Consider the following 18,518-nt stretch of genomic DNA (forward strand, 5'->3'; position numbering starts at 1 on the left):
CCCTTCTCCAGGGTATCTTCCTGACCCAGGAATCTAACCCACATCTCTTCTGTATCCTGCATTGACAGGCGGGTTCACTACCACTAGTGTCACCTCAGTTCAGTTTGGTTGCTCAGTCGTGTCTGACTCTTTCAGACCCCATGGACTGCGGCACGCCAGGCCTCTCTGTCCATCATCAATTCCTGGAGTTTATTCAAACTCATGTCCATTGAGTCAGTGATGCCATCCAACCATCTCATACTCTGTTGTCCCCTTCTCCTCCTGCCTTCCATCTTTCCCAGCATCAGGGTATTTTCCAATGAGTCACTTCTTCACATCAGGTGGCCAAAGTGTTGAAGTTTCAGCTTCAACATCAGTTCTTCCAATAAAGATTCAAGACTGATTTCCTTTAGGATGGACTGGCTGGATTTCCTTGCTGTCCAAGGGACTCTCAAGAGTCTCTTCCAACACCACAGTTCAAAAGCATCAATTCCTCTCTGCTCAGCTTTCTTTACAGTCCAACTCTCACATCTATACCTGACTACTGGAAAAACCACAGCCTTGACTAGACGGACCTTTGCTGACAAAGTAATGTCTTTGCTTTTTAATATACTGTCGAAGTTGGTCATAACTTTTCTTCCAAAGAGTAAGCGTCTTTTAATTTCATGGCTGCAGTCACCATTTGCAGGGATTTCGGAGCCCAAAAAATAAAGCGCCACCTGGGAAGCCCAAAATTCAGACCATGAAATCATCTAATATCTGGATAGTGACTGTTTATATGTGCCTTCATTTATACACAATGTTCATTTTAACAGACATGAACAAAGCTCTTCCTCAGACTTTATGAACAACTGAAAACATTTACCAACATAAAATGAGTGCAACTTCCCATTGGCATTACTTCTCCAAATTGGTCCTCTAATACGGAGAGGCTGCTGCTACCCCAAGAATCAACTACAAGAACAAAGTACATGAAAACTTAACTGATTGACATAAGTCAATATACACAAAGAGTAACTTAAGGGGCTTATAAAAATTCCTATAGTAGTCAAACTCCTTGGACTGATTTTAACAAACATAATCATTGAGCATTAATTAGTAGTATTCAGTGAAAACAGGGGAGAAAGAAATGGCAGCCCACTCCAGTATTCTTGCCTGGAGAATCCTATGGACAGGGGAGCCTGGTGGGCTATACAGTTCATGGATTCACAAAGAGTTGGATACAGCTGAGCTTCTGAGCATTGAAAACAGGTACTAAAGTCTTTAAGGACTTCCCTGGTGGCTCAGACAGTAAAGTGTCTGTCTACAATGTGGGAGACCCAGGTTCAATCCCTGGTTTGGGAAGATCCCCTGGAGAAGGAAATGGCAATCCACTCCAGTACTATTGCCTGGAAAATCCCATGGACAGAGAAGCCTGGTAGGCTACAGTCTATGGGGTTGCAAAGAGTCAGACACGACTGAGCAACTTCACTTTCACTTTCAAAGTCCTTAAGAATACCTTAGTCTCTTCAGCACAGGAAATCACTTTTGCAAATTTTCCAACAAAATTAATTTGTTTAGCAATGCCTCTTATCCATATGACAAAGGTAAACTAAATCCAGGTTTGTGTTTATTTGTGGTAGACTATTAGCTTTCACCAACTTAACATTTGAAGTCTCTAGGAATCACCATCAACATCTAGTCATTTGTTATTTATCTGGGGGAACAAACTGAACCATACATTTTTCTAGTGGTGTTGAACAAGTCACTTAGGTGGTGGTTGAACCAAAAGCCACAAATTTTTCTTGATATATGCTATTCATTTGTCCATGTACTTCATGGGGGAATGATATACCTGTTTTACTACCATTAAGAACAGCACTGTATAACTGACTCAACGATATTAAGGAAAAGTCAAATTTTACATTCTGAATAAAACCTGGCCCACTCAGTCGTGTCTGACTCTTTGCTACCCCGTGGAGTATAGCCCATCAGGCTCCTCTGTCCATGAGATTTTCCAGGCAAGAATACTGGAGTGGGTTGCCATTTCCTTCTCTAGGGGATCTTCCCAACCCAGGGATGTCTCCCGCATTGCAGGCAGATGCTTTAACCTCTAAGCCACCAGGGAAGCCCCTTATCAATATACAGATTCCCAGAAACTAGAAATCTTCAAAGACCCTAGCTTAAATATTCTAAGATTAGAAATTAAGATTGTTCCAGCACAAGCATTAAGACAGTAAATAAAAATTTACCAAATATTTATGTGCAAAAATACTTTTAGCTCTTTGATGCGCAATCTCAGTTATACTCTCAAGGAGACATAATGGGGATAAATACATACTTACATACTTGCAGCTGTAGGGCGAGGTATTTTTTCCTTAGAATTCTCCCAAAGGAGAATCACTATATATAGTCCTTACAAAGTTTCTTATATTACAAGGCATTCTCTCAATTGGTTAAGAAATGAAACACTGATTACTGAAATTTCTTTTCAAAAAACAGAATACTGCTCAGAGAAAATCTACCCACTAAAACAACCTCAATGCTAGTTTTTGATGCTTTTACATATCACCCGAGAGCAGTAGGTCAAATAACTTAGATGGAAAATGGAGATAACTATTAGATAACTCAAAGTGGTTCTAATCAGTCGAAGACACATGTGAAATGTCCGATGCAAATTATTAAATGAGTCCCCTCAAAAAGCAGTATTTCTAAGTTAACATTTTTATATATAAATTCTGAAAGTGGAACAAGCATTTATACACCTCATGATATATGTAATAAGAAACAGCACCACCACCAATGAAGAAAACTGCTTTTTTAAAAAAAGTAAATCAGTAAACATCAATCTAAGAAAGCTGCTAGATCTAAATACTGATTTATTAGAGATACGAGAAAGAGAACACACAAAATCAATAAATAACACAAGGACACAACTGCCCAATCCAGGAATATGGAAAAAAGAAAAAAATTCACCTCATTTCACTATCTGTGAAATTTTGCTATGAGGAGGGAAGAGAGGAAGGACTATTATATAAACTATAGGCTTAAAAGTCAAATATACTGTATAAACCTTGCTTGAATTCTGATTCTAACAAACCAACTATAAAAAAAGACTTCTGAGAAAATCAGAGAAATCTAGATATAGAATGGGTATTAGATGATATTAAGGAATTTTGTTAGCAGTAATAATAGTAAGATTGTATTTTTTACTAAGTTCTCATAAGCATGAGAATTTATGCTTAAACTAGCTATTGTCTGGGATTGCCTTTGAAATACTTTAAAAAAGTAAAATATAGGTATAAAGATTTCACACAATGTTGAACATGGATGATCTAGTACTCCAACGTGTACTATACTATTCTACTTGAGTTTGAAAATCTCCATAGTAAGTTTAACAAGATAACAATATGACCAGCAGCCTTGTGAAGCATTTAAAGCCTTGTTAAGTATTTAAGCTGGGCTCTGAGGGATGGGCAAGTTTTAGACACCCGCCCACACATCTTGAAACAAAACATTTATCAACTGCAGCTTGTAAAGAGGGTTACGCTCTATAAGGTTAACTGACTTATCCAAGCTGTTGTTTAAACCTAATATCACCTATTTCCTCAGCGTAGTTTTGACAAGGAGTATACGAAATTAAAAACAACAACAAAGAACTATTTCCAAATGAGCATAACCTCTCTGGACTAATTTCTATCAGACACCATCCCTTAAACAGAAAACAGGATTTACTGAGCACTTGATTTTATGTCAGTGATCACAGTAGGCATGTTATATTTAATTTTCACTACAATCCAGCAACGTAAGTATTGTATTAATTACAAACAAGGAAACTGCTCAACTTCCCTACCCTAGCAGACAAAGCTACTAAAATGGCAGAGGAGTCAATAATACGAAGATTCCGAATGCTCCATGCTATTTTCCACACCAACCAAGCATAAACCATCACTCTCTTCCCCAACTTTCCTTTTGCTGAACTATTCCAACTTCATGTGAAAATCCTACGTATCTCTTTGGATCTGTCTGGCTCAAATGCCACTTTCTCCATTAAAACCTCCTCCAAATAATCTTTTTCTCAATTCTCCCGACATTTAATTTGTATTTTTCAATATATTAGTTTCATCTTATCCATGAGAATTTAAAACCTCATCAGAATTATGTACCAAAATTTTGCATACTGTTCTAGTTGTGCCAGTGTTCTGTGAAATGTGAACAGTCATGAGGGAGGAGAGCAAAAGGATACTAAACACTGTAATAAGGAGGCAAAGAAAATAAAATTACCAACTATACACCCACTAAAAGCATGAGATGGGTATATTTATGCATACATGGAAAAAATTTTAGACTATTAAGTGAAAAGGCAAGGTAAAAACCAGTGATACCATCATTCCACTTCTGTAAAAGCAGGACACACGCATACGTATGTATACATGGCAGAGTGATACAACCGCTATCTGTCAGGAAACAGATATGCATGATTTTTATTTTACAGTTCTACACTCTTTGAATACTTATATTTTAAAAATGTTTAAAATATATACATGTTAAAAATCACTAGGCAAGTTAGCTTGGAAATCAATGGCTTTATATGGTAGAACTCAAATATACATACATATATACATGAAAAAGGTATCATGAGTTATAAAGAAACGTAACAGAAAAACATCTTTTCAGTAGATTGAGTATCACTTAAAATATTCTCCAGGATTCCCTGAAGAACCAATGGTTATGACCTGGTGCTTTCACTGCTCTGGGGTCCAAGTTCAATCCTGCCCCTTATCTGTAAACCTCTAAGGGTTTTTAAGATGTTATGATGCACTTTACATGTATAACCATACCTACTATAGTAATTACCTCTAGACATACCTTCTTGACATTTTGGGTTAAAAAAAAAAAAAAGGAAATCCAACTTGTAAATCTAAATATTCTATCATCTGATTAAAAGAAATTACACTTGTGGTTAGCACTTAATTTTTTACCCTAATTCTTCTATATACTCCTCCAAAGTGTTCAAAAAAATGGAGCAAAAAAATCCAACATTTAAATTCAACATATTTTACAGTCTGATTTACATATTTCTAGTTTGCAAAACATTTCACAGTATTGTTCTTAGGGAAGAAGAGGGGAACTGGCTTAAAAAAAACTCACAATTACTCCTACCACTCAAGACTATCATTGATCTAATTCAGAAATTCCCAGAGAAAATCAAAACACTCCAGTTCTTGGCTATTATCTCATTCTATCATCAATGTGAATCAATAAGGTTAATCACTACAGGAAGCAACCTCTAAGTTTGGGGTCTCAAAGGCATAATTACCTGAGGTGTTAATCATTCACTTGTGTCCTACTGTCTGCAATCCCATGGACTGTAGCCCACCAGGCTCCTCTGTCCATGGGATTCTTTAGGCAAGCATACTGGAGTGGGCTGCCATTCCCTTCTCCAGGGGATCTTCCCAACCCATCGATCGAACCCACGTCTCCTGCACTGCAGGCAGATTCTTTACCATCTGGCCCACCTGGGGTAAAATACACCACATTAAGATGTGGGGTGGATCAAAGATGTGCTTTTTTCGGTACATACAGTGAGGACCTGTTAACTGACCCTCAGAAAACTAAATGTGCTAACATTTTGAAAATTCTACATGTACCTCTCAGGGATATGAGCATCTGAATGTTAAGGTCACTGGTTATCAAATCCGGATACTGCATGAGAATCTAGATTAAAAAGGTTTGAAAACTAAAACATCCCACCTATCTAAGACTTATCTGAATTAGTCCTAGAGGGAGACAGGCACAGATGTGCGGGGGCTTTCCTGGTGGCTCAGAGGGTAAAGCGTCTGCCTGCAGTGCAGGAGACCTGGGTTTGATCCCTGGGTTGAGAAGATCTCCTGGAGAAGGGTATGGGAACCCACTCCAATATTCTTGCCTGGAGAATCCCATGGATGGAAGAGCCTGGTAGGCTACAGTCCATGGGATCGCAAAGAGTCAGACACGACTGAGCAACTTCACTTTCTTCAGCATCAGGGTCTTTTCAAATGAGTCAGCTCTTCGCATCAGGTGGCCAAAGTATTGGAGTTTCAGCTTCAACATCAGTCCTACCAATGAACACCCAGGACTGATCTCCTTTAGGATGGACTGGCTGGATCTCCTTGCAATCCAAAGGACTCTCAAGAGTCTTCTCCAACACCACAGTTCAAAAGCATCAATTCTTCGACACTCAGCTTGCTTTATAGTCCAATTCTCACATCGATACATGACCACTGGACGGACCTTTGTTGACAAAGTAATGTCCCTGCTTTTTAACATGCTGTCTAGGTTGGTCATAACTTTCCTTCCAAAAGTAAGCATCTTTTAATTTCATGGCTACAATCACCATCTGCAGTGATTTTGGAGCCCCCCAAAATAAAGTCAGCCACTGTTTCCACATAAGTGATGGGACCAGATGCCATGAACTTAGTTTTCTGAATGTTGAACTTTAAGCCAACTTTTTCACTCTCCTCTTTCACTTTCATCAAGAGGCCCTTTAGTTCTTCACTTTCTGCCGTAAGAGTGGTGTCATTTGCATATCTGAGGTTATCAATATTTCTCCTGGCAATCTCGCTTCCAGCTTGTGCTTCACCCAGCCCAGTGTTTCCCATGACGTACTCTGCATAGTTAAATAAGCAGGGTGACAATATACAGCCTTGACATACTCCTTTTCCTATTTAGAACCAGTCTGCTGTTCCATGTCCAGTTCTAACTGTTGCTCCCTGACCTGCATATAGGTTTCCCAAGAGGCAGGTCAGGTGGTCTGGTATTCCCATCTCTCAGAATTTTCCACAGTTTATTGTGATCCACTCAGTCAAAGGCTTTGGCATAGTCAATAAAGCAGAAATAGATGTTTTTCTGGAACTCTCTTGCTTTTTCAATGATCCAGTGGATGTTGGCCATTTGATCTCTTGCTCCTCTGCCTTTTCTAAAACCAGCTTGAACATCTGGAAGTTCACGGTTCACATACTGCTGAAGCCTGGCTTGGAGAATTTTGAGCATTACTATACTAGCATGTGAGATGAGTACAACTGTGCAGTAGTTTGAGCATTCTTTGGCATCGCCTTTCTTTGGGATTAGAATGAAAACTGACCTTTTCCAGTCCTGTGGCCACTGCTGAGTTTTCCAAATTTGCTGGCATATTGAGTGCAGCACTTTCACAGCATTATCTTTCAGGATTTGAAACAGCTCCACTGGAATTCCATCACCTCCACTAGCTTTGTTCGTAGTGATGCTTCCTAAGGCCCACCTGACTTCATATTCCAGGATGTTTGGCTCTAGGTGAGTGATCACACCATCATGATTATCTGGGTCATGAAGATCTTTTTTGTACAAGGGTTTAATTCACAAGGACCCTAATGATTTTCCAACTAAAAGTTTTGTATCATTCATCATGGCATAACAGAAACAGAAACCAGAACTAAAAGATCTAGAATATGGCACCATGTTTGCCTCTAAGTAGCTGCTGCTACTGCTAAGTCACTTCAGTTGTGCCCAACTATGTGTGACCTCATAGACAGCAGCCCACCAGACTCCCCCGTCCCTGGGATTCTCCAGGCAAGAACACTGGAGTGGGTTGCCGTTTACTTCTCCAATGCATGAAAGTGAAGTCACTCAGTCGTGTCTGACTCTTAGTAACCCTACGGACTGCAGCCTTCCAGGCTCTTCCGTCCATAGGATTTTCCAGGCAAGAGTACTGGAGTGGGGTGCCATTGCCTTCTTGGTCTAAGTAGCTAAATGAACTCAAAGCACTTGAACTCTGTTTCTCTTTCCCCATTTGCAAATGAGAGTAACAATGTTTCCCTCATAAGGTTATTGTAGAGACTAGATAACATGTAAAATTGCAATATAAGTCCTCTCTCGTGTATTAACTCATCATAATGAGTGAACATATTTTTTTTCCGTTTGAGAATCAATATACAATCCTTTGACACAGTTATTTCTCTTGTGGTAATTTAACTTACACAAACAACATAAAAGGATGAACTGAATAATGGTTATTTACTGCAACATTTGCTTGCAGTAGTTCAAAAATAGAACCTAAAGAAACAAACAAAAAAAAGGGTTAGCAAAAATAAAAAATCATGTACTATTACAGGTTATTAAAATTAAAGTTACATGTACTAATAAAATATCCATGATATTAAATAAAAACACCAAGTTGCCTGAGGTGTATAATCTGATCCAAGTTTTGTTTAACAAAAGAGGGGCAATGTATATGTTTGTGTGGAGTATGAAAAAATAAACACCCAAGTTTGGTAGGAGACTGGGTACTGCTGGCTTCATGCTTTTTTATTTCTGTGTTCTAAGGCTTGTTAGCGAAATAAATTGTTTTTTTAAAAAATAGATTCTGTATTAACACAGTTTAAATCTATTACAGTTTAGAAACTTTATCACAAAACAGAGTACAAGCAATCTTGTGCTATTTTCAATTCATTTTAGTACTAGGTTGAATGCCCAACAAATGAAGACCTGTCTCCAATGGTGATCTAGAAATTTTCGATTGTTACACATTATCAATTAGAAGCGACATAGCACCAAGTGGAAATAACTCAAAAAATCTTAATTAGGTTGTAACAGAGAATTAAAGGAAATCATTTGAATTCATGGTATGAGACAACTGGAAAAAGGAAAAACCATTTTAAGCAGCAGATTTTAGTCCAACTTTTAAAAGATTTTCTTCTTCAGACAAAAATTTTCCAAAGTGTGTTTCTTAATCACCAACGCACAGCATTCTTTAAAATAAGAGGTTCCTTGTCCAATACACTTAGAACTCGCTGCTTCCCAGCACCCATTTGTTCTTTTGCAAGTTTAGCACACGGTCATTCTGGAATCCATTCTCTGTGATATTAGCATAGTAAAGGCTCTGAGATGTCCCACAATTAAAACTGCTTAATTGGGAATCCCCTAGCAGTCCAGTGGTTAGAACTCCGTACTTCATCTGCTGAGGGCCTAGGTTTCATCCCTGGTTGGGGAACTAAGATTCTACAAGCCCTGAAGTGTGCATGTACACATGCATAAATAAATAAATCTGCTTCACTTTAACCTAGTATGACTGTAATTTTCTATAAACATGTTAATCCAAAAGATGGTATTTTGAGATGCAGTCATTCTAGTCTAGTCCAAAAAAAAAAAAGAAAAATGAACGAGTTATCTATTTCAATTTTCTTAATTTTTCTCTAGGAAAAGTCATAACCTGTGACAGTTAAGTTTTTAAAATGTTTAGTTTACTATGACTATCATGAATAGTGTAAGAAAAATATAAGCAGTACACATTTTTGAACTAAATATAAGGAAATCTTTTAGGTGATGAGTATGAATTGTGATTTTTTAAAACAGGTTCCTCAAATATTCAAGAACAAGCCTTGAACTGGTGATCTGCTTCCCAATCACTTTAAATTGAGATGATCATACTGATTTCCTAAAGATACAGAAGTTAAAAAACAAAACAAAAAACCGAAGCTCTCACTTAGCAAACAACAAAAACTCAAAAACACCTACACTGCAGTGTCTGAAAAGAGAAACCAAATGTATGTTAGTTTCAAGGACTATGAAGGTACACACCAAAAAAAAATGCCTGTAGTAGAAATAATCAAGTATAATCTAAATGAAATTCACCCTATACAAAATAAAAAATTTTGGAAGATACACCAAGTGACTCATAGGAAATGCACACAACAAAAACTAATCTTAGGAAAATACCTAAGCAAATATTAAATATCAAAAATAGTAAGTTAAACTCAAGTTTAACTTCTAAAGTCATAAAGATGGGGGGGACACTATATTATATAATGAAATTCTCAGTATCCAATTCCTTGGAGACAACCTTATTTCCTTTTTTTTTTTTTAAAGATAACCTTATTTCTAACACTAAGTTTTAAAAGAAAATTCTTATATACAGTATTATAGAGAACTCAAGAGTTGTAATCAAAAATATACTCAATGACTTGCTTAGCAGATGCAAGGTTTCATAATCTCATTTTTTAGTCAATCCTTCAAGGAAAGTCATGTGTCTAACTCCTCTAACACAATCCAGGGAAAGCGACTCACAGTAATTATGTTAAGAGTTCCTGGACAATAATGGTCTAAATCTTTCCAAGATATTATCTCCAAAGTCTTCACAGCAGAATTGTTCAAATTTAAAATGGCCCTTAAATCCAGTGGGTCTCTACCTATATCTGCAGTCAAATCTTTTCAATTCTCCTCCCTACCTCCCCTTCTAGCTCTGCCATTCTCCTTATCTAGGTCACTACACATACTAATCCCTCTGACTAAATGCCATTTCACCCATCTCTTGACTAAATTAACATTTCTAAGTCTTTTTACAGTCCATTTTACCTCTTCTGGAAAGCTTTTTCTGACCCCCTGCATTGTCTACCTACCTGAGTCCACAGCACTTCTGCAACACCACCTAGGGTGGCACTTAGTGTACTGCACTGTGTAAATGAGATTTATCAACTTCCTCTCTACTATAAACATAACCTTACAGTTGCAGTAAAACAGTAAGGACAGAGATCACGGCCCCAACCAACATCAAAACACTGTGGCACATGACAGGCCTGCAAACCTCAAAAAATGAATGCAAGTTTCTGATACTCTAGCTTGATGAACGGAGAAGGGAATGGCACCCTACTCCAGTACTCCTGCCTGGAAAATCCCATGGACGGAGGAGCCTGGTGGGCTGCAGTCCATGGGGTCGCTGAGGGTCGGACACGACTGAGTGACTTCACTTTCACTTTTATGCATTGGAGAAGGAAATGGCAACCCACTCCAGTACTGCTGCCTGGAGAATCCCAGGGACGGGGGAGCCTGGTGGGCTGCCGTCTATGGGGTCACACAGAGTCGGACACAACTGAAGTGACTTAGCAGTAGCAGCAGCTTGATGAAATGATACAACTTAGAATATCCAGAGTAAGAAATGGACTGAATGGGAACTAATACGCCATGAGTACCTTCTTAACCAGACTTAGGATAAAAATTAGCAAATGATTTATCTTTGAGTACTCCTATTTTTGCTTGTATAGGCACCACATAATTTAGAGTTTAAATAAAGACTTAGCATGCACAAACACAAACTGGATGAAAAGCAATCAATTATATTTCTATTAAAAGGTAGGCCAAGAAAACATTGTAGGAAAACTTGAATTTCTAAATTCTCTACATTTCAAATCTTAATTCTGGTTATGTTGAATCAGTTTTTATGACTCAGGTTTTGCCATGGAAAGTGTAATGTTTTTGCATTTAATCACGCTAAAAGTGCTAATAAAATACTATGTGTATGTGTCTTAGTCACTCAGTCGTGTCCAACTCTTTGCGACCTCATGGACTGTAGCCCACCAGGCTCCTCTCTGTCCCTGCAATTCTCTAGGCAAGAATACTGGAGTGGGTTGCCATTTCCTTCTCCAAGGGATCTTCCCCACCCAGGGATCAAACCCATGTCTTCTGCATTGGCAGGCAGATTTTTTTTTTTTAAACCACTAAGCCACCCAGGAAGCTTTTCATTTACTTTCTTCTGATGTCAGAATGAAGAAAACCATTTTATACAGTTAAAGATTATCTCCCACTGATTCCCTAGTAAGCCTTTCAGAAACAGTGCGTAAAATCAGAGATCACTACTTAAGAGATCTAGAACTTACTACTCTTGACATAAATTGTCCCACAAACAGAAACCACAAAGACATCTCTAAAATTAAGTCTCACATACTTTTTTGGGGGGAGTTAAAAAAAAAAAAACAACCCCTTCTCACACTTTTTTTTTAACGTACTCTGGAAGTCAGCTACAGATTTTATTTTCCTAGGCAGGCACTGAGTAGATGGTTTCGTACTGTCACTTTATAGTCAATTTCACCAGAACTCCTCCAGGAAGCAGAATTTTTCGATCCAAATACACATATCATCCTAGGTAGGTGAAAATGACTGCCTTTTTTTCTTTTCTGTCCCATTTCCAGTTAAAGTGTTCTGAAACCCTAACTATCCCCTTTCCCTTCACAGTTCTTACCCACTTTTGTATCTAGCAGCTATGTTAAAATTCTGGAATATGTATGTAAGGTGGACACAATCTGGATGTTTTCCAGTACTGTAAGATCTTTTACCTCTTCACAAGATAATGGTAAGAGAATAACTGAATATCGGTGATATGTCTCTAAGCATACTGCTATGTGAAATCTGAGAAGCAGCAGCATGTATCATGCACCTACCTATGTAATAATTCTATACAGCATTTCACTGGAAAAGTGTGAAAATATTATTTCTCTGTAAATTTACTTTTTCTACTACAAAAGCAACAACTTTAAAATAAAAATGTCTTCTATCTGTATTGCTAAATATAAAAATCACTATTTAAGTATTAGTTTCTAAATAATAGGGTTTGAAGAAACCTTTTTCCCGCCACATCAGAATTCAGGAGTGAGAGACATAGGAGTTAAGACTGATGGTAATCCAAATGGCTCCTTTATTTCTGAAAAGCAAAATCTAAACCTAGACCAAGACAGCGTCCTAACAACCACACTCCATAATTATCCTAACCCAGTCACAGGTAGCACTGGACAATCACAGTCCTCCTCCAGAAAGGAACAGAGTCTATCACTGGTGGCCTCAGGAAGAAGCAAAGTGCTTTCTGTGAGGGGCAGGCTCCCAAAGAGAAAGAGGAAAGGGGCTGAGCCATACTTGATCAGTTCCTTCTTACAAACTCATCCAAAGGAAGAGTGAGAAGATGGAACAATAGGAGCAAGTCAGACTATTTTTATGCTTTCTTAAAAACAGCAAAAAATCTAGTGTGTAACAATCTAGTATGTAACATGTGTACCTGTTACAGGTACAATTATTATCTTAATCATACCTGTCAGTAAAATGGCCTCAAACTGTGAATGCAAGCTGAACAAAGCCATGAGGTACAACCATTCAGATATTTCAAGTATGTATCCACAAGTTTGAAAAACATGAAAAAATACAGAGTGTCTTCCTTGTCTTAGAAACCCAACAAATTCAAAGGTGGCTGAATTACAAAGTACAAAGAACTTGAGTCCAGGAAACAGAACCAACCTCCACTTAAAACTATGAAGACCCTATCAGTATCAATAAAAAGGAGGCAGTCTGGTCACAGAGAAGACTGGCTTTGGATGCCACACCTGGCCTTAATCTCTGAAAGTAATGACTTCTGTTAACTTGGATAGTACCTACACAGGAAGTAACTACATAGAAGATAAATTATCTTTCAACACCGGAAAGATTTATAAACAAGTATGGAAGGTTTGAGAGAAACAAAATCCTAATATTAGTATCTGTGTTAAGATTGCTTATTTGGCTTATTATATACTTGTAATGCCTAAAAAAATTGACCTATTAAAGTAACAACCTTGCATGACCAATTTAAATATGGCAGTATTTAGACTTTAAAAAGCTGAAATTTTATTAGTATCAAACATCTAAGAGAACTTTAGACTCAAAATAAGAAAATTATGTATTAAAATTAAAGTTTAAATTGTTTGAAGATATTTGTTAATTGCAAATGTAACTTGAAGAGTTACTGTGCAAATAACAAAAATGAACTTTAAAACCTGAAGAACCAGGATTCTGAAATATCACTTTAATTTTTTTTAAAAAAAAGGCTTATTTCATACAAAACCCGCCCTCCGGTACACCAAAAGACAATTCTAAACAATTCAATGTCACCAGAAATTGGACTTTTGAAAGACATGCTTGAAATAAGGTAAATACCTGTAACGATATAAGGAGGACTGTGCAGATAAAGCAAACCATTTTTTTAAAAGCAGGGAATTAAAAAACTAAGAATAGACACTTAGCCAATTAAAACTATTTATGTTTGTGTTTTTAACCGGATTCCTAGCCAAAAATCCTTAAATCATCCTCCAGTGCTCGAGGTCACATGGTGAAAGAGTCACCTATTAAACACGAATCTAAGCAGTAAACAAGTCTTCTGAAATTCTTAGGTAACACCCTTTATTAAAATTTTCTTGATATACAATACCTTTCCAAGTGCTACATTTCTCTCAAACACTTAAAAGCTTTTTTCTAACACAGCTTCCCCCTCCCCACAAAAAAACCTCTGCCCCTAAGTCTGTCACCAATTTTTAAGCTAAAATCTCACAAAAGTACTAAGTCCAGATTTTAACACGGTTTTATTATACATGATTAACCCCGCAATTCCCATCCCATTTAAACGTTTAAATGTGTCAGAATGAAAAGCTAAGAAAAGTTGGCTTTCCCTAGCTGTGGTCTCAGAAGTTAACACTAACTTTTACACGTGTGTTCGGGCAAAAAAAATATTAACATGTTTCCCAAACTTGGCCCAGGTCAGATACAAAAGGATGACTACAATGTGTGAACTTATCATCTCTTCTTTGATTTTAATGTTTACACATTTCCCTGAGTCTCGAAATCGGTTACAGTTAACAAAAACACAACAATCCTCACCAATGGCACCTAACACAACGAACCCAAGCCGCCGTCTCTTTCGTCCCTACACCTGTCTACCGGAAGCTTTTCCTGGACACGCTCGGGACCTCAAGCATTCATCCCCACACTTGTTTACATAAACCCGCTCCTTCCTCTTCGCCCACTTCCAACTCGCATGCTTCTCGGGATCCACCCGGCCTCTCTCCCCCCGCACGTTCCGAGCCTTTAAGGGCTGGGCAGGCGGACAGCTCGATCTCTAACCCCAAGCGCGCCAGGACCAAGAGCGAGCCGGGAGGGCCCCCCGCAAGCTCCGCGAGGCTCAGACGCCGGGAGGAAAGGAAGCGGGAAAGGCGTGAGCACCTCCCTACACACACACGCCGGGCGCACACCCCCTTCCGGCACCCCTCCTCCCCCTGCATTGTGCGAGCGGGCCGCAGGCCGCGGCCGTCCTGGGTTGCCCGCGGGCCCCGTCAGCCCTCCCGCCGGCGGGTTGCCCGCAACCGAGACCGCCACACAAAGCCCGGGGAACCGCCCTGCGGCGCCAGAGCACGGGGAGAGGGGTGCAAGCGCGACTGACTTACGGGGCTGCTGCGACCGCGCTGCCTCAGCCGGGGACACCGACCGTTGGGCACACGGCGGCGTCGCTCTTGGCCGTCCTCCCCCTCCTCCGCCTTCGGTGGCGGCAAGATCTTCTTTCTCCACCTACCTCCCTCCCCCCCACCCCACCTCCTCCTTCTCCTCCCCCTCCTCCTCCTCCGAACCACCGAAGTACCGAGGGTGAGACACAGAGACTCACAACAACATGGCTGCCACCGCCGCCTCCCCTCCCCTCCCCCCCGCCCACCGGGCGCGCGCAAAGCACTCCGGGAGAAAAGGGAAGGGAGGGCGGCGGTGGCCGGCGGGGGCGGGGGGGGAGTGCTCACCAAGGTGCCGCTCCTCTCAGTGGCTTCCGACGCTTCTCCCGCGCTCCAGGCGCCCGCCGACGGCAGCTCTGCGCTTGCGCACGCTCTCCGCGCTCGCGCGTTTCGGCTGTCCCTCCGGCGTCTGCGTCCCCGCCCTCACCTTGCGGGCTCGCGGCTGGGCCTGAGCTTGGCTGAGGCGCCGGGCGGGAGCGCGTGCCGGTCCTGGGCGCGCAGGCGTGGTGTTTTCGAACGCTGCTCTCGTGTCCGTCTTCCCGCGTGGGGCCTAGTCTTCCGAACTCGCTGGCCTTGCGCTTCCTGTCCCGTAGTTCATTGTTCTCCCCTCCACACCCCGGCTGCCTGTAAGGGTGTCAGCGCCCTCCCCACCACGCTGTAGTCCTCAGTTCGTCTTTCGGCGTGCCGGCACCCGCAAGACCCGGACCAGTAATCCAGGCCTTTAGGTTTCAGCCTTATCCTCACCCCGAAGGAAGACGGTGGGCGGGGACACAAGTGTGGAAAAGTGAGCCCCTTAAGTGGACTTATGTGGGGGGCTGCCCCCCACCACTGTAACCTCTGTGCTTCGCCCAGTAAACACAAAGGAAACTCGGATGTTCTGCTAGGCCAGGGATTCTCTCTCGCGGCTGCTTCCCACGTCTGGATTTCTGTAGCAGGCTCGTTTATTAGCTTTCCTGTGTTCAGCCTCAGCTGCTGTAAATATCAGGTGTGCTTGATATTTAAGTTGGTCATTGTACGTGTCACTGACAGTGATGCCTGACAGACATTTTAATCATCTGGAAGCTTATTAGAAATGCAGAGTCTTAGCCCCACTCCAGAAATTAGTGAATCAAAATCTGCATTGTAACAAGATTCCCAGGCAATTCCTCTACACAATGAAGTTGAAGAAGCATTGGAGATCCAATCACAATTCCATCTCAATAGGAACTGTTTCTGCAATGGGTATGTCATCCATTTAAAGCCAGTGAGGCACAAACGTGCCAACTCAGAGCTTTGCGGGGAGGGCTCTGTAAGGAGCCATTCCCTCCTGAATGTAAAAAAGACAGCAAGAAAGCATGTTCCCTCAGTTCCTGCTGTCAGGCATCTTACGACCACAAAGGAACCCACACTGGGGTCAAGTAGCCTACTCAGAGTGTTCATTCTCCTCTTCTTGAGTAGCTAACAGATCCATCATTAATAGGACAGAGCAACTTTTTCAAACTACATGCTTCAATATTGGTCACTACTGAGTTCCCTACTATGAAAGATAGATCTGCACATTTTCAGTTCCTTCTACCCCTGTCCTGTACTTCCTAATTTTTTGCTTTTATGATTTTTCACTTTGTCAGGGTTTATAACATTGACATGCTATTTTAATCCGTGATTTCCATACTGATTTGTCTTAATTTCAGCATTTAAATATATTTTTCTTTAATTTTTTAAAGTATAGTTGATTTACAATATTGTGTTAGTTTCTGATGTATAGAAAGTGACTCAGTTTTATATATATATATATGTTGTGGGGTTTTTTTTTCAGATTCATTTCCCTCATAGTATATTACAAGATACTGGGTATAGTTCCCTGTGCTATATAGTAGGATCCTGTTGTTATCTAGTTTATATAGTAGTATGTATCTGCTAATCCCAAACTCATAATTTATTCTCCCCCCCACCCCTTCCTCTTTTGGTAACTGTAAGTTTGTTTCTATGTCTGTGAGTCTGTTTCTGCTTTGTAAATAAGTTCATTTGTATCTCTTTTTTTTTAGATTGTACATATGAGTGATAGCACATGATATTTGTCTTTCTCTGTCAGACTTACTTTAGTATGATAATCTGTAGGTCCATCCATGTTGCTGCAGATGGCATTATTTTGCCCTTTTTCACGGCTGAGTTATATTCCACTGTACGTATATACCACATCTTCTTTACCCATTCATTTGTCGATGGACACTTAGGCTGCTTCTATATCTTGGCTATTGTAAGTAGCGCTACTATGAGCATTGGGGTGCATGTATGTTTTTTAATTAGTGTTTTCTCTGGATATATATGCCCAGGAGCAGGATTGCTGGATCATATGCTAACTCTATTTTTAGTTTTTTGATGAATCTACATATTCTCCTTAGTGGCCACACCAATTTACCTTCCCACCTACAGTCTAAGAGGGCTCCCTTGTTTCTACACCCTTTTCAGTTAAATGTATTTATTGTTTATTGCTTCTTCATTTCTGACTTCATTTTGATTTAGTAGTATGGATTTTGTCATGGATCAGCCTCTTGTTGCTGTTGTTGTTTAGTCTCCAAGTCATGTCTGACTCTTTTGCGACCCCATGGACTGTAGCCTGCCAGGCTCCTCTGTCCAAGGAATTTCCCAGGCAAGAATACTGGAGTGGGTTGCCATTTCCTTCTCCAGGGGATCTTCCAAACCCAGCGATCAAACCCATGTCTCCTGCATTGCAGGCAGGTTCTTTACCACTGAGCCACCTTGGAAGCCCTTATCAGCCTCTACTTGGGTTATAAACCACCCTCAAATATCTTTCCTATATCCCAGTTCTGTGGGTTAGTCGGATGGGCTGCATTCAACTGGGAGTTTCAGCTGATGTCTCCTGGACTCACTTATGTGATTGTGGTTGGCTAGTGACTGACCACAGAGAAGGCAATGGCACCCCACTCCAGTACTCCTTCCTGGAAAATCCCATGGATGGAGGAGCCTGGTAGGCTGCAGTCCATGGGGTCGCTAAGAGTCATATAAGACTGAGCAACTTCACTTTCACTTTTCACTTTCATGCACTGGAGAAGGAAATGGCAACCCACTCCAGTGTTCTTGCCTGGAGAATCCCAGGGACGGGGAGCCTGGTGGGCTGCCGTCTATGGGGTTGCACAGAGTTGGACACAACTAAAGCAACTCAGCAGCAGCGGCTGACCAGGGAGCCTGGCCTCTGATCCGGCGGTCAGCCAAGGTCCTTTGTAGCCCCTCCCACAGGCTTGCTCAGACCTGTTCATCTCTCGGAGAGGGAGTTCGGAGGTGGCACTGTCCCCTGAGGCTTAGGCTTGGACCTTATATAGTGTCCCTTCCAAATCATTGGTCAAAGCAAATTATACGTCAGCATGGATTTAAAAGATAAAGAAACAGACTTTACCTTTTGATGAGAAAAGCTTCAAAGAATTTGTGTCCATTTGCAATCTTTCATGATAGTTTCCTATTCCCTAAGTTATTTCATGCTTG

General features: G+C 40.6%; 1 protein-coding gene across 16 annotated transcripts in view; it reads right to left on the reverse strand.

The window, feature by feature from the left end:
• The window catches only part of PUM2 (pumilio RNA binding family member 2), a 121,764-nt gene extending 106,315 nt beyond the window's left edge, over positions 1-15,449 (reverse strand). For 4 of the 16 annotated variants that reach the window (XM_069582631.1, XM_069582627.1, XM_069582622.1 and 1 more), the window contains exon 1: positions 15,327-15,449. The gene's annotated coding sequence lies outside the window, so the exon portion shown is untranslated. Of the gene's footprint in view, positions 1-14,984; positions 15,246-15,326 lie in introns of those variants that run through there. The other 12 variants (XM_069582626.1, XM_069582625.1, XM_069582621.1 and 9 more) reach the window with 5 other exon arrangements.
• Positions 15,450-18,518: the final 3,069 nt, after the last annotated feature.

The sequence above is a fragment of the Ovis canadensis genome, chromosome 3 (genome assembly GCF_042477335.2).
Source record: "Ovis canadensis isolate MfBH-ARS-UI-01 breed Bighorn chromosome 3, ARS-UI_OviCan_v2, whole genome shotgun sequence".
NCBI lineage: Eukaryota > Metazoa > Chordata > Mammalia > Artiodactyla > Bovidae > Ovis > Ovis canadensis.